The sequence below is a fragment of the Pan paniscus genome, chromosome 6 (assembly GCF_029289425.2).
Source record: "Pan paniscus chromosome 6, NHGRI_mPanPan1-v2.0_pri, whole genome shotgun sequence".
In the NCBI taxonomy this organism is placed as follows: domain Eukaryota; kingdom Metazoa; phylum Chordata; class Mammalia; order Primates; family Hominidae; genus Pan; species Pan paniscus.
In genome coordinates, this window is record NC_073255.2 from 165,005,035 (window position 1) to 165,029,828 (window position 24,794).

The window sequence follows — 24,794 nt, forward strand, 5'->3', positions numbered from 1 at the left end:
TTTTAGCCACCTAGAGAACTTCTTCAACTCACATCTCCTCCACCTCCATCTCTACCTTCCCCTCCTCACTTGTCTAACAGCCAGGAGACCTGGGTTGTCCTGCACTCTCCCCTCAATCCCTAACACGAGGGCTGGTACAAAGTTAGTGCTCAGTACATGCTGGTTTAACCATTAACACAGTTCTTCACCTTGTACCCTCACTTTTACATATTTAAAAGTACTTTCTTAGTTTAAGGATGGGGTAAATTAAAGCTCCTCAGGTTTGACAAATGGGTGATTGTGTTTTGCTAGTAAGGGGAAATGTTTATTAACTTTCATTTAATAAACAATTTTAGACATAGATAAAAGCAGAGAAAATTGTTTAACGAACCCAGTGAGGCGGTTTTGCTCTCAAAGTTAGGCTAGCTTCTAACTTCCTGAGTGGGGCTTACCAGCCAGAGTTTTTCGGCTATGTTTTTTAATTCAATGAAAATTTTTATTTTGAGATCATTGCAGAGTCACACGCTTTTGTAAGAAATGACACAGAGAGATTTCACATGCCATTTATCCACTTCCCCCAATGGTCACATCTTGCAAAACCACAGATAGAAGATGTATCTTTCAATGTAGGCAAGCTACATTGAAACAATCTACCAATCTTGCTCCAGTTTCCAGTTTCGCTTGTACTCTCCGTGTTCCTGTGTGTGCACACGTGTTTAGGTACACACCACTTTCTTACCATGCACGCGTGTTTAGGTCCACAGCACTTTATCACCGTGCACGCGTGTTTAGGTCCACAGCACACTATCACCGTGCACGCGTGTTTAGGTCCACAGCACATTATCACCGTGCACGCGTGTTTAGGTCCACACCACTTTATCACCATGCACGTGTGTTTAGGTCCACAGCACATTATCACCGTGCACGCGTGTTTAGGTCCACAGCACACTATCACCGTGCACGCGTGTTTAGGTCCACAGCACATTATCACCGTGCACGCGTGTTTAGGTCCACAGCACACTATCACCGTGCACGCGTGTTTAGGTCCACAGCACATTATCACCGTGCATGCGTGTTTAGGTCCACACCGCTTTATCACCGTGCACGCGTGTTTAGGTCCACAGCACACTATCACCGTGCACGCGTGTTTAGGTCCACAGCACACTATCACCGTGCACGCGTGTTTAGGTCCACAGCACATTATCACCGTGCACGCGTGTTTAGGTCCACAGCACATTATCACCGTGCACGCGTGTTTAGGTCCACACCACTTTATCACCGTGCACACGTGTTTAGGTCCACAGCACATTATCACCGTGCACGCGTGTTTAGGTCCACACCACTTTATCACATGTGTAGGCTCTTATATCCACCACCACAGTTAAGATACAGAACAGTTCTACCATCACCAGGATATGCCCCTTCCTCCTCCTTCAACCCCAATCGGGGGTTTTTGAGTGAGTGACGTGAGAGACTAAGAAGAGCGTGGGAAAAATGAGGCAAGACCATTGAGGCACCTGGAGCAGAGAAAGAGACTTCCCAGAAAGAACAGAAAAGTTGAAAGAGGATTTCCAGTTTTGCTGTGCAATGAGTGATATGCCTCCACAATTCCCCCACAAAATCTAGACTCAGCCATCAGTCCATTTGGAGTTGGATTTGGTTATAAGCAGGGGGTGGGTACTGAAGTGCCAGGTCTGGTGGGAATTCTTGATCAGGTTCAAGTTAAATCTCACTTGATCCTCATCACTATCTAGAAAGGGATGAGCAAGAAATAATATCTCCATTATTGAGAGGACAAAAAAGATTGAACAAAAATGATAAGCCTGAGGTCACACACAGCTTGTAAGTAACAGCCTCTGAAAAAATCCAGGTGTGGAGACATCCTACTCCCTGGACTTCAAGTCAAGCTTGGTTAAGTCCGTCAAGATGCAAACTGAAACCAACTCGAAATGGTCCAGCTGCAGCTCCTGCTTCCTTCACACCTACTCCTTTGCAGCAGTCCTTTGCAGTAAATGGCACCATCATTGAATTATCCTGGACTCCGCTGTCTCTCACCCCCGTGCCTTGTACGTCAGCGTGTCCTGTGCCCCAGCCCCAAAGCACATCTTGAATCCTCTCATCACCTTCACCACAGCTACCCAAGTCGAGCCTTCATGCCCTTCTGATGGTTTCTTTTGCAAAAGCCTCCTAAACAGTTTCTCTGCTTCAGCTATCATTCTGCCTGAGTGATCTAAATCAGAGCTCCACCAACTACACCCCGCAGGCCAAATCCAGGCTGCCAGCTGGCTTTGTATGGTCCATGAGCAAAAAAATATTTTTATATTATTAAATGGTTGAAAAAATCAGAAGAATAGTATTTTGTGCCTCAGAAAACATGAAATTCCAATTTTATTTTCTGTAAGTAAAGTTTCATTGGAAAATAAGCCACACTTATTTTCTATTTTATTTTCTGAGGCAGGATCTCACTCTGTCACCCAGGCTGCAGTACAGTGGCACAATCACAGCTCACTGCAGCCTCAACCTCCCAGGCTCAAGCAGTCCTCCCACCTCAGCCTCCCAAGTAGCTGGGACTATGGGGGTGCATCACCACACCCCAGCTGTTTTTTTTTTTTTTGGCAGAAATGGGGTCTTCCTACTTTGCCTAGGCTGGTCTTGAACTCCTGGGTTCAAGCCAGCCTCCAGCGTTGGCCTCCCAAAGTGCTGGGATTACAGGCTCATGTGAGCTACCGTGCCCAGCCAGCCACGCTTGTTTATGTGTATAGTGTCTGTGTCTGCTTCCACAGAGTGGAACAGTTGCAACAGAGATGCTGTGGCCTACAAACCCTAAAATGTTTACTGTCAGGGCCTTTATAGAAAATGTCTGCTGACAGCATGCCCCTCTCAGTCTCCTCCAGGGGCCTCCCGTTCCTCTTACAGGGTAACCCGAAGTCCTTGCTTTGGCCTAAAGGCCTGTGCCGCTCTGACTCATCTCCCGCTTCTCCCCTGCATCACTGCACTACACTCGTGCTTTGGGTCGCCTTCTCTCCCTATTGATTTTATATACGAGGCTGTTTCCCTCTCAGGCCTCTGAGCCACTGCCTCTCTGGCTGGAGTGCTCGTGGGAAATTATGTCAATCTAGGATACAGAAGTCTCCCTTCTAGGGAAGTAGACACACAACTCCTAGGCTAAGAAAGGCGTCATTCTCTCCAGGTTTTGGTTGAAATGGATCGGCCTCACCTATTCAGAAGGGCCTTCCCTGTCCACTCCTTCCCTCAGCCATTCTGTCTCAGTCCCTGTTTATTTCCTTCATTGCACTTTTGTCCTCATGCTTATCGTCTGACACCCCCACCAGGACATAAGCTCCATCTAGGCAGAACATTTATTAAATGCTCAATGAATGTTTGTTGAGGAATGAATGAATGAGGCCTTTCTTAGCCTAGGAGTTGTGTATCTATTTCCCTAGAAGGGAGACTTCTGTATCCTAGATTGAAATAATTTCCATCAATTCCGGCTGGGTATGGTGGCTCACATCTGCAATCTCAATACTTTGGGAGGCCGAGGTGGACAGATTGCTTGAGTCCAGGAGTTCGAGACCAGCTTGGGCAACATGGTGAAACCTTGTCTCTACAAAAAATACAAAAAGTAGCTGGGCATGGTAGCATGCATCTGTGATCCCAGCTACTTGGGAGGCTGAGGTGAGAGGAACACTTGTGCCCAGGAGTCAAGGCTGTCTGCAGTGAGCTGTGATCATGCCACTGAACTCCAGCCTAGGCAACAGAGCTGGACTCTGTCTCGGAAAAAAAAAAAAAATCCCATCAGTTCCTCCTCAGTGTTTTACTCTCCTCTTGCATTCACTGCTGTTATTAACCACCAGGAGTTCCTTTTCCAAATGTGTTGTCAGCCTTAAGGTCATTATGCAAGGAAGCAAGGAGACAGCTGCAACTTAACCAGTGTAAGGAAGAAAGGTTTCCCCTTCTCAGCAGGTGAAGGGGCCCCTTTCTTCTAGTATAAAAAGCCCCAATCTGTATTTAAAAAAAAGATTAGTCATGTCAACATCCAAGTTTAGTGACTGTCACAAATACAGAAAGTTTCAACTCACTTATTTTTCTAAGTAACAGGAAACAGCCTCAGCTAGTAAATACAACAGACAGCAACATACACATGGTAAGGCTGGGGTGTGACTATTTGAAAGGCTCAGTCACCAGGCCAGATTGGCTAGATTATGCTGCAAAACAAAACAATAGCCAAATCTCAGTGTCTGAAAACAACCCAGGTTTGTTTTATGCTGTCATTACACCTCCATCAGGGGCTGACAGGGGCATCGGACACGGGGACACTCAGGGATTCAGGACGGTGGAGCAGCTGCATCTTGAATGTTGCTGGTTGCCGTGCTGGAAAGAGACCTCTGGATGTTCTCACATCAGCAGTTGGAGGAGTGCAGGGGGCCAGCCAGACCAGTGATGTGGGCCCAGCCCCAATCACAAGGGACAGGCCATGCAATCCCGTCTTGTGCCTGGAAGGCAGAGAGCAGAGGGCTGGGAGTATTTGATGAACGGTAGTAATGACAAACACACAGTGGGAAGAAAATGCGTTCCCTTTAGAGGCAAGACAAGACCGGGGTAGGAGAGGAGAGGGCGAGAAAGATGGGAGCTGGGAAAGTAAGATCTTGTAGGTGCTTCCACAGCCACCCACCACAAGTCCTGTGTCATTGTGGCTAACAATCTGGTCACGTGCTCTTGTTCAGTTGAGCTGTAAATTCCTGTGTGTCATCTATTGTCATGGTGTTTGAAAAGCTGATTATGCACTATTCATAGCTCTTCAACTACTCTTTGCTCTTAAACATGTGTAGCACCCTTCTAAATAGGTAAGTTACCGCAGTCCTCCTCAGGTAAAATTATCCTCCAAGCTCTTGCTTCAGTGAGCAGAGGCATATTAATTGCTGGGGACATACCAAGCTGAGACATGAACTCCGTAACAAACAGTTGCACACAACATTTCACACATGGTAGCTTTAAAGACTGTGAATGAATCCAAGACGACTCCGATGTTCTTCAGGGCTAACCCTAAGACCTCTTTTCAATTCATGTCCAGCTGGGTCAGTATCTTTATTTGCATCAGTGCTGTCTAACAGAAACTTCTGCAATAATTGCAATATTCTCTGCACCGTCTAATGTGGTAGCCCCTAGCCACACCAGGCTACAGAACACTTGAAATGTGGCTAATACCACTGAGGCACTGAATTTTTCATTTTATTTATTTATTTATTTTTATTTTTATTTTTATTTTTTTTGAGATGGAGTCTCACTCTGTCGCCCAGGCTGGAGTGCAGTGGCACGATCTTGGCTCACTGCAACCTCCACTTCCCAGGTTCACACCATTCTCCTGCATCAGCCTCCGGAGTAGCTGGGACTACAGTCACCTGCCACCACGCCCGGCTAATTTTTTGTGTTTTTAGTAGAGATGGGGTTTCACTGTGTTAGCCAGGATGGTTTCGATCTCCTGACCTCGTGATCCACCCGCCTCGGCCTCCCAAAGTGCTGGGATTACAGGTGTGAGCCATCGTGCCCTGCTATTTTATTTAATTTTAAATAATTAAAATTTAAATAGCCACATGTGGCCGGACGTGGTGATTTACGCCTGTAATCCTAGTACTTTGAGAGGCTGAGGTGAGAGGATTGTTTGTGCTCAGGAGTTTGAGACCAGCTTGGGCAACACAGTGAGACCTCGTCTCTACTAAAAATCAAGACAATCAGCCAGGTGTGGTGGTGCATGCCTGTAGTCCCAGTTACTTGGCAGGCTGAGGCGGGAGGATCTCTTGAGCCCAGGAGGTCAAGGCTGCAGCGAGCCGTGGTCACGCCACTGCACTCCAACCTGGGCAACAGAGTGAGACCCTGTTTCAAAAAAATAATAAGATAAAATAAATAGCCACATGCGGCTAGTGGCTACCATATAGGACAGTGCAGCTTTGGAGTAAGAAGGAAAATCATAGCTTTGTATTCAGCCCTATCTTTGCTATGGCAAGAAAAAGATAGCTGTGTGCCAGGAAGACCAATGTAAATGCCGGCTCTGGTGTGTTTGGGTCCAACATTTTCTTGTGACTTACACTGCCCTGCTCACAGTCTCCCATCCAGGGAAGGTGTCTAGACTGTTCCTTGCAGAAGAGTGGCCTCTAATTGGATAGAGAGGTGGACTGCTGACCAAAAGGCATTCTTCTATTCACCGGTTGGCCAGAGTGAAAGAAGGTGGCCTATGATGGTGTCTCTGAAGGGAGCAGTGATGATTGGCTGAGTCTATCAGGTTGCTTTCTTTAGAATTTTTAAAGGTTTAGCCAATCAGCAGTGAGAAGAGAGAAACAGAAACAAGGAAATTATGGCTGAGAGACCTGGGTCCCTGACTGCTGTCGTGTCTTAATCCCAGCTCCCAACCACCTGTAACCCTAAACAAACATGCAAATACAATACCCTTTCCCTTAAGGTGCATGGAGGGACTGCTTGCTCTTTGTTTCAAAAGAAATTAAGTAACTAAGATCCTCCAACTCAGGGTATCTCAGCCTGGGCACTATTGACATTTGGGGCCAGATAATTCTTTGTCGTGGGGACAGTCCTATTAATTGCAGGATGCCCAGACATCCCTGGCCTCTACCCACCAGGTGCCAGTAGCACCCCACATCCACACACCACCAGTTCTGATAATCAAAAAATGCATCCAGATGGTGTCCAATGTCCCAGGGTGGGAGTGGATGGGAGCAAAAATCTTCCACCCTTGAGAATCAGTTCTCTAACTGTATCCCAAATCCACCTCCTCGGGCCTTCTTAGGAGGAAAAGATAAGAGCAGCAGTTTATTCCTAGCAGAATCACAGCTCTCCCTCCTTCTCTTCTCCAGGCTAAATAAAGATAGCTTTTTTAGTCTTTTTCCTAGACTCTGTTTCACAGATACTGATGGAGACATCTAAAGATGAGACTTGGAACCATTTGGCTGGGAGGGACTCTTCTCTTACTGTACCTATTTATAGAGCCGGGGGTGGGGTGGGCAGAAACATCTGTGCAGCCCTGTGACAGTGGAAGCTCCCTGGTCAAGGAAGTGGCCGTGCTAGAAAGGAGCATCTCCAAGCTCCACACTGGGCTGAGTGGCAAACGGCTGATTTATAAGAAGGGGGGAAGCGATCCTCTGAGGCCAGCAGGAGTTGTCTCTTACCATCCCTCGGAGCATTCCAACTGTTTCGGGGCTCTCTCCACTGGTATTCTCAGGGACACCTCAAACTAAATCAAAATAGAACTGCTTGTCTTCTCTCTCAGATCCATGCTTTTGCCAGTATTTTCCACCGTGGCCACCCACTTTCTCAAATTGAGAGCCCGAGGGTCTCCTTGTCTCACCCCTCTCCCTCACTGTCACATCTAACCCAACACTGAGTGCTCCAAATTCTTCCTCCTTGAGTCTGCCCCTCCCTCCATTCCCTCCACCATGATTTTTGTCCCTGGATTATTTGATCAGCCTTTGAACTATTCAAATTTTCTCATTTCTCCCCTGCTCCCATCCACTCTGCACACTGCAGCCAATATGATCTTTAAAAAATGTATGAATCTGTTTCATGCCTGTTTAAAACCCTCCAGTTGCTACCTATTGTCTTAGGATGAGATCAGAAGTTCTCAACAGTGCAAGGCTCCCCGGGATAGGCCTGCTCTGCCCCCAAGTCTCACCTCCTTTCATTCTTCCTCCCAAGGGATCGCTCCAGCCCCCATGGTCTTTGTTCAGCTCCTCAAAGATGCTATGCCCAGTGTGGACTCTGGGCCTTTGCACATCCGGGCTCTGTGCACATCCATCCTCCATCTCCTCCTCTGGAGAACTCCTAGCTATTCTTCAGGTCTCTTCAGTTTAGATCACCTCCTAAGAAGACCTTGCTAAGGAGGCCTTAGGAAGTCCAACCAGGTTCAATCCCCTTGTCATACCCTCTCGTAGCACCATGTAATTTTATTGTCTAAAGTTATGTCCCCCCAAAACAAAGTATGGGTTAAAGACTTGAGAACAGGTCGTGTATTGGAGATGCAAGCGCAGAAATCAAGAGTACAGAAATGGGGAGAGATGGAGAAGGAGGAGAGGCCCGTGGAAGGGAAGGAGTGTTACTAAGGTTGCTGGGTTTACTAGGAGGCTGACTACTCCAGGACTCTCTCCTGTCATTTCCAAGAGGGCTCACAGAGAGTTGGAGAAGAACCCGGGGCAGAAAATGAAAACCTGTCAGTGCACAAGCTTCAAGGGGGCGACTTATGGCAAGCGACGAATTTGTGCTCATGCGGGACTGTCCACCACAGCCATGACTGAAATCAGAGGTGGGTCAATGGCTGGGCATGGTGGCTTTTGCCTGTAATCCCAGCACTTTGGGAGGCCAAGGCGAGTGGATCACTTGAGGCCGGGAGTTCCAGACCAGCCTGGCCAAGATGGTGAAACTCTGTCTCCACTAAAAATACAAAAATTAGCCGGGCATGGTGGCGCATGCCTGTAATCCCAGCTACTCGGGAGGCTAAGGCAGGAGAATCGCTTGAACCTGGGAGGTGGAGGTTGCAGTGAGCCAAGATTGTGCCATTGCACTCCAGCCTGGGTGACAGAGGAAGACTCTGCCTCAAAAAAAAAAAAAAAAAAAAAAAGGTGGGTCAAAGGAATCCAAGACGAGGAACCAAAGAAACAAAGAAACACCTCCTACAACCATCTCATTGCCCTTGCAATTACTACACCTGCTTAATGCTTGTCTTCCATTATTCATGAGCAAAGAGCCTGTGTCTGTTTTCTTCACGGCTACATCCTGATGCCTGGCCTACAGCCACAGAGAATACTCAGGCACACAGTAGGTAATCAAGTAATAGTTGCTGAATTACACTGAATTAAATTGAACTGGGGTTAGGTGAGGGGTGCCTAGGAAAAAAGAGCCCTGAGGTTCTACTCAGAATTTGACAGCCCCCTATTCCTGTTGAGATTTGTAGTCAATTCATGAGTTGAATGTTGGCTTTATCATTGCCTCTTTGTTTTTGTTTTTCTCTTGTCAGTTCAGGTTTTCTTTTTGCTTTGGAAATAGACTTCCTTGCCTCACCTGCACTGTCCCATCCTACCTTCTTAGCAAGATCATGTTTCTAACTCCCTAAACTAACCCTCATTGAGCTTGATGATTAAAAATGCCAAGAAACATCCTTACTAGTTTGTGATAGTGGAATGTGATGTAATGAGGCCTCCTTTAAAGCATCTCACTCCACATTTGTCCTCTCATTCTACCAGTTCCGGAGTGAATGTCCCTTGTCCTAGGTTCCTTTAACCCCAGCTTTTGAGGGTTCTCTATTTATCTGCTGCCCACGTATTTGAGATTTGACTGCACCCCAGGAGTTGTGCTACATTTTGTGGCTACAAAGACAGTCAGTTCTGTGCTTGCCTTCCAGGAGCTCAGAGGGGTGATAAACTCATAATCAACTGTAAAATTCTAAAAATGTGATAAATGCAGGGGTGAAGCAAGGATTGGGGCATCATGGGAGTGCCCTGGGGAGACACCTAACTGCCCTTGTGGGTCAGGGAAGATTTCCTGGTAAGGCAATGTCTGAGCTGAGTTTGGGAGGTTGTATAAGAGTTAATCACACCAAAGGGAACATGCGAAGGGCATTGCAGGTAGCACAGTGGGGAGGCCCGTAGCTTCAGAGCATTTGGGTCAATGTGGAAGGAAGACACTGGCAGAAGAAGAGTTGGGAGAGAGAGACAGCAGCCAGCTCAGGAAGGATTTTGTGTGCTGTGCAAAGCCTTCTCCATGGTGGTGACTGCCTCCTTTCTCATTAGCCGCTTCCTCAGGAACTCCCTACATTTGACTTGCATCCCCACCAGGCCACTCTAAACGCTCCCTTGAAAGCTCCCATCATATTTCCAAGTCCCACCCAGGGGGAAGGGTTATACAGGTGTGCATGCCAGAAGCCAGGACTCTTGGGACCATCTTAGAATTCTGCTTACCATATAGCCCATGAGTCTATGCCCTATTGCCTCATTTTTCAAACTCAAAATATTTTTTTTAAATGTTCCCAAATTGACTCCATGTTTCAAGTTCACCATTTAAGGAAATGAGGCCATGGCAGAGACAGCTCTCCCTCAGTATCTGAATTCCTCTTCTTTTTGAGACACAGTGCCTACTCTACCATAGAGAATGCTGCAGAATTTTTGGCTGAGTATAAGGCCACTCTTAGCTTCCCTTGCAACCAGGTGTAGCCGTCAGATTAATTTCTGGACAATGGAATGTAAGTGAATGTGATGAGTAGCTACGAGGAACCTCACTCAAGAGATCCTGGCTTTTGCTTTTTGCCAGTTCTTCTTCTTTTCTTTCTCCATGTGGATGCCGGAACCCAAGTGCCACCATCTTGTACCATGAGAATAGAGACCACACCCTAGGGATGGCAGATGAGTGAGCTGGCAGGGCCCTTTGTCTCCAGGGACTTTGTGGGACAGAACTGCCTTGCCAGCTTTGAACTGCATACTTCTGAACTTTTAACTGATAGGGATATAGACTTCTATTTTGTTTAAGCCACAGTTGATGTGAGTTGTCTGATGCTCACAGTTAAATATAATCCTAACCAACACAGGGTTATTTCCTTAGTCCCTCTAGACTTGAAAACTTAAATTTATTTTTCTTCCTTCAATCTCTTTAAGCTCTTATGTCCACCAACGCCCTAAATCCTGTTGATTCTTCCTTTGTGCTTCACCTCACACTCATCCCTGCTTTTCAATTTCCATCGCCTTTCTGGTCCCACAGTATTCTCTGGATTCCATCCCCCTCTGTCCAATCAAGGCTGCCAGCTCCCCAGATTCCTGAGGTATTACGTTCATCCTGAGGCATCACCTCAAACCGCTCAAATGTGGGCTGCTATTGTGCTTAATAGGATGGAGTCCCAACATCTTGCCACATCATTAAACCATTCGATAATATAGTCCTAACCTAAGTTTTCTGTTTCTCCTCCCTCTGATACACACCTTCCCCAACACCCAAGAGAGCCCCCAACACAGCCCATTTTGTTCAATGTCTTTGCCTCTGCTTTATCCTAGAGGGTTTCCGCCCTGGCCGCACATTAGAATCAGCTACAGAGCCATTCAAGATGGTGCCCTGTGTGTTAGCACTCAATGCTGGAAGGCATTCTCTCATGTGAGCCACAAAACTACCCTGTAAGATGTAGTACTCTTACTGTCACCATTCTACAGAGGAGGAAACAAGAAACTTAGGAAGTTTAGGACATGGTTCCTGGTCAGATGGCCAGTGAGTGGGAAGCCAGGATTTCAACAGATAAGATTTCCCTCTAAACCACTACTCCATAGTCTCTTGAACTATATTACAAGTTAAAAAAATAATTATTTCTGATAGTATACCACATAATTGCCAATAAATCACAAAGTATGAGTGAAAATTAAAAAAATATATAACTGCGTAGATCTCACCCCGAACCAATGGCATCTGAATTTCTGAGGAGTGGGGCCGGAGTGTCTTTGCATTAGCTTTAGGGTCAGCCCAGCCTTACCCCTAAGCGATTCCAATGTGTAGCTGGGGCTGAGAACCCTTCTTTATCCAGTTGCTCCCATCTATCTCTCTTCCTCTAGTTCCTTCTCTCCACCCCATGTCCTACTGGCCTTTGGGGTTCAGTCTAAGTGTCATCTCCTGTGTGGACCTGGCCTGCTTTCTCGAGCCTGCCAGAGTGCTCCATTCTCTGAACGCCAGTTGCAAAACTTGTCCACCCCAGCTAAGCTGGCACCTATTCTGCCCCTCGGTTGGAATTTAGCTCTTGATTTTATGCCACTGGATCCCTGGTAAGTTTCCATATTTAGTCATTTGCTTCTCAGCTACCTCCACCTCTGCCCCAAAAAGAGTGACAAGCATAATCATGCCTCTATCTGAAAGCAAGACTTGAACTCAGGGTTCTGCCAAGTGGTATTTTTGGCTCAGGGCTCTTTTCCTAGGGATTGGAAACCAGAAACATGTGGGGAAACAGATTGTGACTGAGGGGCAGGGGCACCAGCATGGCGGAGGAGTGTGGAGAGGGCCCTGCATGCCTCTCAGATGCAAGCTTGGAAAGTGGCAGGATGATGATGGAATGATGGTGCCTCTAGAGACGTTTGGACCCATGTGCTGGGAAATGTTGAGAGAAAAGCCTGGGCAGGGCCTGGGTTAGAATTTGTTGGTCACGGAAGAGGAATTGAGAGAGGAACAATTTCAGCATAAGCGACATTGGGCCAATTGAGGTTGTTGAATGACTGAATGAATGGCTCTTCAGTTGTATTCTTAGGAAGAATTTGGGGGGCTGCAGCACCTTCGCTGCCAGACAAGAGAGGCAAAGAAGGGGTCAGATGGAGGGTCTGTTGGAAAGGAGAGGGTCTGTGGCCACCAGAGGCCCAGCCAGCCAGAAGCCAAATCCCAAGAGGGTATCTCACTCTGCCATCTGCCCACCTGTAGCCCCTGGATTTGAGGGCCATTGATTCCTTGGCTGGGCCAATTTCCACTGCAGTCGAGGTCATTGCCAGGTCTCCATGTCTGTGCTGATAACTCTGCTTGATGATCCCTTTCCTCCAGTGTATGAAGGAGGTGGTGAAAGGAATTGCAGGGAAGGAGCGTCACTTATCTTGAGTTATACCAGGACCTAATGGCAGTCCTGGAATCAGAAGCCAGCTCTCTTAATTCCTGACCAGGCTCTTTCTTCTTGACTCTGTTGCCAAAGTTAATCACTTTGCCATTGTGGGGCTCAGAACAGGGCCTCTGGTTGGGGACTGGGGGGCTCTCCTCCTGGCCCATGTTCAACAGGAGGTCCCGGGTCTTCCCTGGCTGAGCCTATTCTTGCAAACTACGTGGGGGCTGATGTAGGACATAGAGTGGCCTCTGGGGAGACAGGCTTGTGGATCCTCACTAGGTCATTGGCCCTTCTGGCCCCATTGCCATCAGCGTCATATAGTGAGATCAGCTGCCTCCAAGCCCCATGGGAGGCCTGGTGTGAAGAGCTCAGCTCAGCAATGAAACCTATGGCCCATGTGATCAACAATATCCTGATCTCAGCAGACTGCTGATAGAAGGAGAGGTTAAGACCTATTCCAGAGCATGATTGGATTGCACAGGACAGCCAAGGTGCTCAACACATCAAAGAAGTCTTTCCACAAATGTGGCCATTCCTGCAGTGCTGCCATGGGGGAGCCACAACAACTTCAGTTCAGGCAACAACCCACGCCCCTCAATTGTACTCCAGCCCAGGTGACTGGGCCTGTGGGGAATGTCTAACCCAAGGGCTGTGATCTCTGGACATCCCAGGAGCCTAGAAGTGGCCTGAATCAGAGGCTCTCATTAACCTGGTGCCGACCTGAGTCATTCTGATTCTCTCCTTCATAGTAATTTGAACTGGAGATGTGGCGAGAAAGCCAGAAGGAGGCAGGGACAAATGAGTCATGAGCAACCTTCAGCGCAGCACTCCAACCTGGCATCTTGCAGCTCCTGCTGCCTCAGAGCTACAAGATAGCCCAGGGAGTCAATAGAGCCCCAGTGCCAAACAGCATTCCAGGTTCCCAGCCCCCTTCCCCTGGCCCCACCCCGCTGCATTCCAACGACAGCCAAGTCTGAACATACCTGGACTCCTAATTCCCTCCTACCCTTGTGCCTCCTCACAATGAGCCTGGTTACCTGAAGCAGCCTGTTACCAAAGGCCCCCTCAGTGGCAGCACAGACACTACTGGGGAAGAGCATCTCAGAGGCAAAGTGGGGTGCAGCTGTCCCTCCCACACAGAGAACTCCTCCACTCCCACCTTGGAGGATAGGGAGTGTTACATGAGTAGACCCGGCAGGCCCCTGGGACTCACAGGCTGCCATCAATGTGCTGACAGGCCTGGGATGCAAGGCTGAACAACCTGGGGCAACAGTGTGTCCAAGATAGGGCTGGGCCACAGAGAACCAGTCACAAGCCTGCATGTGTGTGCTGGGCAGGCAGCTGCCACATCCTCGCTGGCTGAGTCAGACCCCTTGGTCACTGAGTCTCCAGTTTATTGTTATTCACTGAATAACAGAAGTTTCTGTGGGCCCAGATGAGAGTGGGGTCTGTCTGTCTTGTGATTGTAAGGCACTGGCTTTCCTGCCAAACAGCTCATTGCGCAGATCCAGGGCCTCTCTCCTTGGACCTGGGTGGACTCCAGCATCTCCTGCTGAAATAGCCAGGCCTCTCCTAGCCTAGGTCTTCAGAGATATCAACATCAGCACCACTCTGCATCTCAGGACAGGCCCTCGGCTGAGAGACAGTAAGCAGACTGCAGAGCTTCCTAGGCACCTACTGTGTGCCTACACTTCCGGCACCTACTGTGTGCCTGAGTGGCACAGCTGGGCCACATGGAGCACATGGAGATGGGTGAGACCAGCTTCCAGCTCTGAGAAGTTACAACCCAGCAGGGAGATGTGCAGCTTAGAGAACTAATCATCCCACATTCACACTGCAATGTGATCAAAGCCTTGAGAGCCATTCCCCATGATCCAGGGACTAACGGTAGGTGAGCTCATAGCTCTGGGGATCAGAGAGGCCTGCACGGAGGAATCAGCATTTGACCTGGGTTTTGGCGGCTGCATGGACTTCGACATGGAGAGGTAGATGGGAGCAATGGACTGAGGCAGTAGGTTCCCAAAAAAGGGACTTTCAATCTTTGCTGACACAACATTAATGTCAGTTGTGCCCAGGACTGTGCCAGAAGCAGCTGGGGGAACAGAGGTGAGTGCCATGTGGTCCCTGCCATGAGAGAGGGCCAAACAGGCAGATTTTGGCTGCAGCTCAGTGGGACAGGAGCTGCAGGTGAGGGAAGGGCAGCAGCGGTGGAGCCCAGCAAAGCAGCCTTGGTGCATGTCTTGCTGGGAAACAAGCACAGAGAGAGGGAGGTGGAGCCATAACCTGACCCTCCCCATCTCCACTTGATTGAACCTGAATCTGAAGGCACTGGAGAGCCGCTTTCGGAAGTCTGGAGCAGAGGCTGATGATATGGAGGGAAAGACCACAGATGCCATCTTTTTGGAGGCCAACCTCTCAATGTCACTATTCTCCGAGTGTCCCTTGATCAGGTTTCCCCAAATATGTCTCCAGGGAATATGCATATGGTGGCAAGTGTTGGTTCACTCATTGCTGAGTGAACCGTGCACAAGGGCAGGGGCAGGGGCAGGAAGAGGGCATCTCATTTCTTCAGCACATTCTAGGTGCTATTGCTTGTCATCTTCACAACCGCCTGTGGGGTGGGCTCCATGACCCAGTTTTACAGTCGAGGCCCCTGCAGCTCAGGGCGAGACCAGCGGTGCACATGCAGAGGGAGGGCCAGGCAGCTCCCAGGGGCCAGGCCAGGCCTGTCCTCTGCAGAACTTGTTCTTTGGTGGGCTCCTACCTGAGGCGGGCAGCTGGGTTTGTTTGTCCACGAAGGTCAGTGCATGGTTGCCTGCTCATCATCTCTGTGGTCAGCAAGGAACAAAGGCCAACAGGAGAATACCTGGGGTCAGGGGGCTGGGGGAACGGCGTGCTGTGCAAGACACCAGTAGGCTCTGTGCATGCACAGAGACCTTGGGGGACGTTTCCCTAAATCTCGGGCACACTCTTACACCCTCTAACCCCCAGCCACCCCCCGCCAGAAAAAATCTCACCCTGGGCGAGACAAGCCCAGGGTGAAATGAACCAACAGGGACCTCTCTGCGCCCTTCACCCGGTTCCTCTGGGAGGAAGGGGAACGCCAATGCCCGGGAGCGGCCTTTGGGAGGAAGGGGAAGGCTAATGCCCTCTCAAATGCTCTTCCCTGCTTCCTGCATCTACTCAGGTGTGTGAGGGAGCCCGCGGAACCCGCTCTGCCCAGCCGGCGCGCCCTCGACCGCCCTCGGAGTTCCGCGGCTCCGCGCGCCGCCTCCCCGCCTCCGCCAACAGTCCGAGGCTCCGCGTTTGCCATTTCGATCTGGAGGCGCATTCTCCTCACCCTCGGAGAGAGACTGGGTCAAGGGCCCAGGCTGGGAAGAAGGGACAGCCAGTAAAGGAACTCTGCCCGCCTGGCCGGCGGAAAGCCGCAGAGAGAGGACGCTCACAAAAGTCGGTCGCTACCCGGCCCAAACGATTGTGGAGCCGGCGAGAGCAACTGGTCCCCCAGTCCTCCTCCCTGGAGGAGGTGCGGGGGCGCGGCAGGCGGGCTTGGCCCACCCCAGCCGAGGAGCTTGTGGGGGACGGCGGGCGGCCAGCTGGACCCCTGCAGGGCTTCCCCCACTTTCGGGAGCCCGAGCGGCCGAGGGAGAAAGGGCAGGGGCTCTCCGCCGTCCGTCTGGGAGAGCAGCTCCTCCCAGTCGGGCCCGCAGGTGTGGGTGGGGAGGGGCCGTGTCCGCCTCCGTGCTAGGTAGAGGGTGGGAGGGGGGACCTTGTCTGTCCCCCTCAGCTGGGTAGGAAACCCCGACTCGGACCTGTCCTTGAGCGCGGATGATCTGGGCACCCCCTCCCCCAGCAGGTTCCCGAGAGTCCGCCCGAGGGTAGACAGACGTAGGCGTGGTGTGCACGCGCGCGTGTGTCTGTGGGTGTGCGTGCGAGCGAGGCAAGAGGGTCTTGGCGTCCCGCGCACCCTCTCTGCCGGGTTCTATATTTTGCCTTTCTTTGTTCTCAAAATAGTAGGCGAGCGCGGCCGGCGCTGCCCTGGCAAGGAGTGGGGGCTCCGCGCTCGCTCGCGCGAGCCGAGTTAGCTGCAGGGTTACAAACAGTCTCTCCCTGCTCCCCCGGCCTGAATTAATGTGTTACTATTTCGGGCGAGCCAGTGTTTCCAGGGGAAACCTAATGACGCAATGACGTCAATGCAGGTCAGCAGCAGACTCTCCGGGAGGGCGGGCGGGCTCCCGGCTTTCGGGCTCGGCGCAGTCTGCGGGCGGGAGGGCGCCGGCGAGGTGGCGAGGGCGGCGGGCGCGGGGGCGCGGGAGCCCCGGCTAAGCCCGGGGACGGGAGAGCGCCCCCTCCCAGCGCCCGAACCCAGGCAACTTCCCGCCGCCCGGGCAGGAGTTTCTCCGTAGCCCACGGACATCCGGGAGGCTTGTGGAGGGCAGGCGGGTAACCCCCACTCCCACCCCACCTTTATCCAGGGGCAGCCAGAGGAGCCAGCAGGTCGGGACTCGCTGAGGGGGCTCCACGCGGGGCCTCCCACGCACAGGTACGCGCTGGTCCTCGGGGTGTCCCCAGTTTGGGAGGGAGACACGCACAGTCGCTCCCGTCCACACTCCTCTCGTGTCCTGGCTCCATGACTGGGAGTCTGGGGAAAGAAGAATGGGTGTCTGAGACCTACCCCTCCGCCGGTGTCGCCCCGCTCTTTTCTGGGCGTAGGAGCGGGCTGCCTGCTCCTCTCCCGCACCTTCCTGGTCTCGGGCTAGAACTGGGGCTTCCCATCGGCCGCACTTCCCTTAGGGGCGCCATCTGAGGTCGGAAGCAAAGCTGGAGGGGCGTCCAGGCCAGAGGACGCGGGCTGGGGCGGGAGCCTCGGCAGCCTGGTGGGAGCTGGTGCCCACTGCAGGGTGCGTGTACGGGGCTGCCTGCGTGTGCTTGGTGTGTGTCACTTCTGGGAGCGTACCCCGTGTGTCCACGGGGTGTGTATGCGCCCACGGAAGTCCTCTGTGCATGCGTGTCTGTGCCATAGGCGTGGGAACACCTCGTGCACCCATGGTACTTGCCCGGAGAGTAGGAAGCCAGCGAGGGAGCGGCCCTGCTCCAGGGTCTCTTCCCTGCTCATCCCTGCAGCTGGCCCAGATTACACCCTACTCACACCCGGGTCGCGGCCCACTTTCCCCATAGCCGCAGCTTCCGGCGGCTGCACACTTCTTAGTGCTCATCCTGCCTTCTCGCCCCAACTCGTTGTGCCCTTCCCTCCTTGGAGAGTGAGTAGAAGAGGGGATGGGGAGGAATCCGTTTCCATCCCCCGCGACCCCCTCACCTAGGGCGGAGGCGCAAGCTCTGCTGGGTGCTCTCCGCCCCCTTGATCGCCGCTCTCGGTTTTCAGCACCAGGATCCGGACAGCTCCCCACCTGACCCTAAGGGGCCTCTTTCTTTGCCCCGGCCTGGAACGCCCCCGCCCTGGCCTTTATAGCTTCCAGCTAGCTCCAGTACCCTTATCCTAGACCCTCTTCCCTGCCCCCAACACAAACACACATCCGGCCTTCCCATCCAGGACCTCTGTCGGGTGGCCAGAAGCACCCAGGGCCAGAACCTGCCTGGGAAATCTCTGAAACTGACTGGCAGGCGTCACCACATCACAGCCTGTCTTTCTCCAAAGGGCAGTGACTGAAGAGAGACTGCTACAGCCCTGCTACAGGCTCCCTTTCCCACCTCAGTTCATTAAAATAAGTGAATAAAGCCAGATTCCTTCCCCAAAAGGCTAGCCAGACTTCAGAAGGCACTCTTAGATCTAGGATTTTCTGGATTCTTGAAACGCAACTGGTGGCCCCTAGGACCCCCTTCCCAACATTCTCACAGCCCCTCCTTCCTCTCTTTTTCTAAATCCAGGCCTCCTCCGGTGGAAGGGGATGGAATGAACCCCAACCATCTCTCCATTTCCAGCAGCAGAGAGGGTTCAGATGATGTCATGGCTTTGGGGGCGCTGGATGGGATGATGTATGTGCAGATTCTCACCACAGATGTGCCCTGGGCTCCCCAAGACACCTCTGGAGGTGACTTTTGTGGGACCAGGGCTCTGTGCAGACTGCTTTCACTGGGATGTGGCCACCCAGAGACCTCTGAGGAAGCCCCCACCCCAAGTGGAATCCAGGATACAGCAACTCTACCTGTGGCTCTCCCCACTCCTTTAGCTGACAGACACCAGATATGTTGTTGGAATATCGTCCTAGACACCTCTCCTTAGTGAGAGAGAAAGGTGTCTCCTTAGTGTCATCCCAAACCCTCCAGGAAGAGCAGAAAGGGTCTGTGTGATGCCCTAGCTGATTCAGGGATAGGTGAAGAAAGTCAAGGAGAAGTCCCCTCTCTCCATCCTGCCTACCCTGCTTCTGAGAACTTTGGTAAGCTGGAGATGGGGAGCCCTTCTCCTACCAGGGAATTGGGCAATTTTTCCTCTCTCCACATTCTTCTCTCTCAGGCAGCAGAGACTAGGCCAACCTTGTCGGATCTGGCCCAAGACAGATCCATGTGTTGTCTTTGTTCCACTGAGGCAAAGGGCAGGAGAGGAGATCTGGGCTTGGAGAGGAGGGTGCCTCTTTGCAGAAGCTCTGGGACCTGGGGTGAGGCAGGCACACTCTCCGCACGAAATGGCCTTTTCTCTGAAGCAGACATTGTTCTGCCTACTGCTGAGCTACCAGAGAGAGGAGAGAAAAATCCCCCCAGGCTGGGAACAAGGGAAGGAGAGGCAGCCACCCCAGTCCAGTGGCACTTCCTTCTGACAGGGTAGAAGTCTAAGCCCAGCTCCTGTGACATTCTCAGAGTGTCCACGGGTCTCAAGGGAAGCTGAAAATGGCTGTTCTCTCAAATGAATTACTTTTCAGACAAAAAGAACAGCGTATGACTCAGTTAAGGAGGTGGCAGTGTGGACAAAACACACAGAGAGCAAGAGGATGAGCCTTCCACTAAAGGTCAGTGGTCTCCCCAGGGTCTTTCAGCCCAAATTCAGTCCCCTGGGAGTGCAAAGCTGCCACCATCTGCCTAGCCCCATGCCTGACCACTTTCCAAGCTTCTCTGGCTCCATGACCTTCCTCTGTGCTCAGCTGGGTAACATCTGGCTGCAGCCTCATGGGAAGGCTGGCCAAGGTCGGGCAGGTACAGGGAAGTTTGCTTGTGGATATGAGCATGGCTTCTCTGGTTTTGCACAGCAGAGACCTTGGAGAGGAAGGCCAGGGAAGGTACAGGACCCCACCCTGCAGGAAGCCAGCACAGTGACATGATAGTGGTCATTGGGGAGAGAGCCTGAGCCTCTGCAGTTGTCCTTGTCTGACTGCAGACATCATGGGCCAGAGGAGCTTCTGGTCTTTTAAGTGCCCTGGGTCAGGTGCTTAGCAGGGAGCTGGACTGACGCAGCACCATGCCCAACACAGGGGGTCAGATTCTCCCTTCAGCCCCATGCTGTTTTCTTAAGCAAGTCCTTATGATGAGCCTCAGTTTCTCCATCTGCATAACGGGGATTAACTGAAGCAGAGAAGGCACCCACAGGCTTGTCCTGAGTGTGTCTGAAAAACATTTTATTAGCATCTGAAGTCAGAGCTAGTCAGGAGAGCTGGCTCCTTTGTTCACTAAAATGTCTGGGTTCCTGAGAGGCTCAGAGTGCCTTCGGGTATGGGAAAGGCTGATTCAGGTTCAGTGGTAACTTTATCATCTCCTGGCCAAGTTCTCTTCCTGCCAGGGTCTCGGCCTCTCCCTGTAGATGGAAGCCCACGTCCCACTGTTCAGAAACTGGGGACCCACTGTGCCCACAGGAAGCATGTATGGAGAACAGCTCCAGGCTGGCCAAAACCACCCCGCCCTGACTCCCAATCAGGACTCCAGAGGGCAGCCCCTATGCCCCAAAACAAAGACAGGAGGATCTATGGCAAAATGGAAAGAGTTCTAAAGTTTACTCTTGGGGACAAGAAGCTCAGGGTCTTGCCTCCTACAGGAAATCATGTGGAGTCCTCGTGATTACCTCACTGTCTGGCAGCTGGACCCCTGGGCACAGTGGGGGCTGAGCCAAGGTCTGAGAGAGCTGGGATAGGTAACTAACTGTGTGCTCGTCCCCAAGTGGAGCTTCCCAGGATACCTAGATCTCATGCCCAAGGCCGCTGTTTGGATTGTGCAGCCATCACAGGAATACTCACAGTGTGAGTGCCCTCGAGCCATTTTATTGAGGGTGAAGTCCGTGAGACTGGGAGGGCATCCCCTCAGCATAGAAGAGCACCCCGTGGGCAGTGGCTCTGCTTCCCCAGAGGCTGCAGGGTGCAGGGTCGGTGCTGACAGTGGGGAGGGGGCGGGATTGACCTAGCCCTATCTCTCCTGGCTGTGTGACCTTGGACTCAACATTTCTTCTCACAGTACGAACATAAATGAAGCACCGGCCATGGCCCTTCATGGGGCTGTAGTTACAGTTGATGAGATACAGTGAAGACAAGTGTGTCATGGGAGTGGGCAGGTACTGTTGACCCCAAGAAGACCCCAAATGCTGTTCCCTCCTGGCAAGCTCTCCTGCTGCCAGGGTCTCAGCCTCTCTCTGTGAATGAAAGCCCAGGCACCGCCATTCAAGAATACAAGGAGGTCCCCACTCCAAGGAGGGGGGGATTTAGGGTGTAAGTTAGCATTAGAGTCCACAGCTTTGTTAAGTGACCTGTTCTGGCCACCTCCTATCTGCTCTGTTGGTAAACAAGGGATTCCCTGCCCTAAATAGTATGAGATGGCTGAACATACAACATTGGACAATGGCAGATGAGATTGGCAGCAGTTTATTCGCCACCTGCCTTCACAGCCTGGGGGAGGAGGATGTAGCACGCCATGCAGGGCATACGAGGGTTGCAGCCGGGAGTGGCACCAGGAGCTGAGCCAACAGCAGGGGCTGTGGGAGGCAGCTTTATAGTGACAAAGGGTGTGGTATCCCTGGTTCCTGCAGGAGGCTGTGATTGGCTTGTTTGAATAAATACGTGGGCTGGCTGGGTACTGAAACCCATTAGGCTGAAGCCCAGGTGCAATGCGGCTGTTCTGGCCAATAGGAAACTAGCCAGGTGGGGAGCTTTTCTCCCTGGGTGGGAAAAAGCATGTCTGGAGAGAGCTGGGGAATTCGTGGTTAGGCCTTTGGGACTCAAAGATGTCAAGACAGCCCTTGCATTGTGGGCCTTATAATAAAGTGCTTCAGGCCCTGTGCCCAATCTCACTAACCTTTGCAACATCCCTGTGAGTTACATTTCACAGATGAGGAAACTGAGGCAGGGTATGAACGAAGACCACCCAGGTCAGGCTTTGTACCCAGGTCTCCTGACTCCACAGTACATGCTGTCTGTGTCCATCAGGGAAGACACCTGTAAGCTGTAATCACTTCCCAAAGCTGGCGCAGCGAGTGGCACTGTCTCTGGATGCCCTGGAAGTTCTCTGCCCTTTTCAGAAGAGGATTCTCTGCAGCTTTGTTTCTAGTTGGGATGTAATTGAACAGAACCTCAGACCCTCTTTGGTGCCTACAGAGTGCAGATTGTGGAGCTGGTAAATGGATTTGCATATTAAGTCAATGATATTTCTATTCTGAAGGTCAAGGCTTCCGAGTGTGGAGTTGAGCTGACCAGATTGGTGGGGAGACCTGGGTTCCAGCCTAGCCCAGCCCCTCCCTCACTTTGTGGCTTTGGGCAACCTTTCCTCCTCTGGGCTCAGACTTCTCAGCAGTAACCAGAGGGGACTAGATGGGCTTGAAGACGCTTTCAGTTTTGTTTTGAGATGGGATCTTGCTCTGTTGCTTAGGCCAGAATGCAGTGGTGCAAACATAGGTCACTGCGGCCTCGAACTCCTGGCTTCAAGCAATCGTCCCACCTCAGCCTCCTAAAGTGTTACGATTACAGGTGTGAGCCATCCTGCCCAGGCGGCCTTTCAGTTTCATTGGGCGACGAATCCTCAAAGTCTTTACGTGTGGAATAAAAGGTCCTATGCATGCAGGCAGAGGATTAGAAGGCAAGTGGTGGGAGGACATTTTTGCTCCTGTGGAGTCGGGAAGAGTCATGTTGACTTCATCTTTTGGGGTTAATAGATGGTAAGAGGGTAGGAGTGTAAGTCTGAATCTTTCCCCAGCCCCCAACCCAGCCCAGCCTCACCTGCCTTAAGAAATTGACTGTACTTTGCTGGCTAAGGCCTATTTCCAGAAAGTGCTCTGAGGACAGAAAAGTCTGTGAAATTTTGCCACCTGGTTTTTAGAGCCCTGGAGCCCTGAAGTCGTCAGCCCAAACCCAGCTCAGCCAGGCAGACCCTCACCTCCAGACCCATCTCTTGGGGCGTGGGCATTTGCTACACCTTTTAATTTCTTCCTTCCCCTCCTGTAGGGTTGCTGGATTTAGCAAATAAATGCCCAGTGAAATTTTAATTTCAGATAAATACAATTATTATTTTTTTAGACACAGGGTCTTGTTCTGTTGCACAGGCTGGAGTGCAGTGGTGCAATCACAGCTCATTGCAGCTGCAAACTCCTGGGCTCAAGTGATCCTCCTGCCTCAGCCTCCTGAGTAGCTGGGACTACAAGTGCTTCACCCTGCTCGGCTAATTACAAAAAAAAAACTGTAGAGACAGTGTCTTGCCATGTTGCCCAGGCTGGTCTCCCAAAGTGCTAGGATTACAGGTGTGAGCCACTGCATCCAGTGTCAAACAAGTTTTAATATAAATATGTCTCAAGATTCCCTGTTCCTAGGACCCAGAACCTGTCCTTATCCGGAATCTGTCTCCTCTGTCCTCAGCCTCTTGCACTTTGGGGCCCAGGGTTTCTTCTGCCTCCAGGGACAGGAGTGTGTCAGCTTGGCCCAGGGACTTGGTATATGTCTGTATGATACTGATAAAACAGAAAATAATAACAGCAGCTGAGAAAGCTGAGTTCCAAGCTCATATCACCACGGGTGGGCTGGATTTGAACCTGAGTTTTTGTGTCGTTTTGTGCTCTTCTTTCAGCGCCAGGGTAGATTTATAGAGTCAGCTCACAACAGAGGAATCTGGTGCAAACCTGCAGGCTTATTGCCGTGGGTCAGGTGGCAGCGCCGCGGTGTGTGCTGAGAGCAGCGGGTGGGCCCTGTCCCTGTGCAGGGCCAACCAGCCCACCATGCCGTATTCAGGCTGCAGGCCAGATTGCTTTGCAGGGGTTGTGTTTGATACCACCTCTCAGTCTGCCGATGAATGCAAGTCCTCGTGACTTCCCCTTTGGTGGCCTGGGCTGTTACTGAACCATCTGCTCCCTAGCTGGGCTTGCAGCTGGGAGTTCATGCATGATAGAAACTTTTCCTGCCAGCGTTTGGCGTTTGAAGCCAACCTGATGGGTTGGGATGCAGTGATGTCCTCCATATTTCGGGGAGGTGAAGACAGGCTCCTATGTGGGCACTCATCCAAATTCCATTTGGGGCTTGATGACTTCCAGACATCTCCACTAAAATTGGGGTAAGGAAGTGGGAGCGTGTATTTTAAATCTCATTTTGGAGATGAGGCTAAATTAACTTCTCTGAGATGACACAGTGCATAGCTAGAGAGCCTCAGGCCTGACTTCACACTTACTCTTCCTTCTGGAGTCATGATCTCTCATATCTGTGGCCATTCCTTGGAGGTAGAGCCTGCAAATAAAGGCTGTCACCCTGGCTGCATATGAGAATCACTTAGGGAGGTTTACAAACGCTCAGGTTCAACCTCCAGAGATTCTGATTTAGTTCATCTGGGTGCTGCCAGGCACCAGTGGGTAGTGAAAGCTCCCAGATGATTCTAAGGAGCACACAGGGCTAAGGGTCATCATTGAGGAAGTGAGAGATGGCATAGGCCAGGGGCTCCCAGACCTTACTGCACATTGGAATCATGGGGGATCTTTAAAAATACTGACAGCTTGCTCCCTCCCCCGGACATTCTGATTTGATTAGTGTAAAAATCAGGCTTTTGGCCAGATGTGGTGGCTCGAGCCTATAATCCAAGCACTTTGGAAGGCTGAGGTGGGAGGATCACTTGAGGCCAGGAGTTCGACACCAGCCAGGGCAACATCCCCTGCACCCCCATCTCTATTTTAAAAAATTAAAAATTAGCCAGACATGGTGGCATGCACCTGTATTCTTAGCTACTGGGGAGACTAAGGAAGGAGGCTCCCCTGAACCCAAGAGTTCTAGGATGCAGTGAGCTATGATGGCACCACTGCACTCCAGCC

The 24,794-nt window shown here is 51.3% G+C and overlaps 1 long non-coding RNA gene across 1 annotated transcript in view; it reads right to left on the reverse strand.

Moving 5' to 3' along the window:
* LOC134730823 (uncharacterized) overlaps positions 1-17,881 on the reverse strand; it is a 38,713-nt gene extending 20,832 nt beyond the window's left edge. The window contains exon 1 of the long non-coding RNA XR_010112798.1: positions 17,262-17,881. This is a non-coding gene — a long non-coding RNA (uncharacterized LOC134730823). The remainder of the gene's footprint in view (positions 1-17,261) is intronic.
* Between the last annotated feature and the right edge of the window lie 6,913 nt (positions 17,882-24,794).